Raw genomic sequence first — 1,588 nt, 5'->3', positions numbered from 1 at the left:
GCTCTCTTGAATAAGACCAATTTAAGACTCAACTTCGCGCGCGTTGCGTGGTGTCTGCGCCTGCCAGGCGGCTACCTGTTGCGGTGATTGTACAGGTGTCTGCACCACCACATCAAGCTTAGATAGCACAGCCTGTGGGTCGTGTGGGACTAGACCAGCGCCTCTAAAGCCAGCTTGGATATTCTCCTTCGTGATAGACTGCTCAAAAGCAGTCTTAAAGGCTGGTAGGAAGGTCTCTTTGCTGATATAGTGGGTGCGGTTGCGTGCCAAGCCTGAAATAGCGTCGCCATACTTGCGCTTCAACGGCGAGAAGCAGGCGACGTCAAGGGGCTGCAACAGGTGAGACGAGTGCGCAGGCATGCAGAGAAGCACAATATTCTTCTCCTTGCAAAGATCTTAGAAATCGACAGAGCAGTGGCTCTCATGGCCATCAATAATGAGCAGTCGATACCCACCCACAGTAGAGCTCTTTGTATGGGTATCAAAGTGCTCTAACTAGGCAAGACCAAGCTAATTATTCGTCCAGCCATTAGGACTGACTTCAAGAACCTAGTCAGCAGGCAAATCCTCAAACTAGACGTTAATAAGCACCTTGCCCGCAAAGACAACGAAGGGTAGTATTCAGCAACCCAACGCGCCCACGCCTTGGATCACAGTAACCCACTCACGGTTGCCTAGCTGTATCCGCTTCTTTTTCCTATATCCTTCTAATGCTGTAATAACTAAATATAATAAAATCTTGCCTATTATAAAGCCAGTCTCGTTAAAGTTGTAGATATCGTCGTCCACAATACCCCACTTCTGCCTTGTCGCCTGGACTAAGTCGAACCAGCGCTGGATAGCCACTAGATCCTCGCAGGCGGCTCGCTGGTGATCATAGGGACAGCTCCAGCGCGTACGGAGCTCAGGAGTCCGCTTAACGAAGTTGTCAACCCAGTTCTTGCCAACAGGGTTGCCACCACGCTCCTCTAATAGTTTATTAGCCATTACTCGAACGTCAAGCTTTGTAGGCGCAAATCCTTGCGCAGACTCTTCAAGAATACGCTCAACTATAGCCTCCTCTTCTAGCTTATCTAGACGCTTCAATTTCGGCTCGCAGTCGCGTCGAGGGCGCTTTCCAGCGCGTCGATCAGATAGAGTTCTTTGTAGGACGTTGTAGATAGTAGCAGCACAGTTTACACTCTAAACACGTTGCAACTAGACGTTAAAAAGAGCAAGTTAAAGATTAGATTTAGAATATATTAATAGACGGTTGCGTTGTTGAGACATCACGCGTTATAGTAATGAAGTTGATGGGCTGGTGGGGCGTTAGCGACTCGCTTGGGTTAACTAACTACAGTGCCCGTGCACCAGATGAGCACCATCGCCAGTTGAGCACCCCCACCACCACAACAACAAAACTTCAACGCGTCAAAACTCAACCAATATGGACCCGATTCAAGAAGCGATTGCAGAAATCGAATCGCGAGAACCAGGAGATAAATTCTCGTATCAAGCAATCGCGAAAAAGCATGGTGTAGCACGAATGACGTTGATGAGACGACACCGCGGCGAAACTGAGGCCTATGGCGTGCGCAACCTCTCCCTC

Source organism: Exserohilum turcica, assembly GCF_000359705.1.
Source record: "Exserohilum turcica Et28A unplaced genomic scaffold SETTUscaffold_20, whole genome shotgun sequence".
NCBI lineage: Eukaryota > Fungi > Ascomycota > Dothideomycetes > Pleosporales > Pleosporaceae > Exserohilum > Exserohilum turcicum.
The sequence above is the reverse complement of the archived record's forward strand: the minus strand, read 5'-3'. Positions refer to the sequence as shown.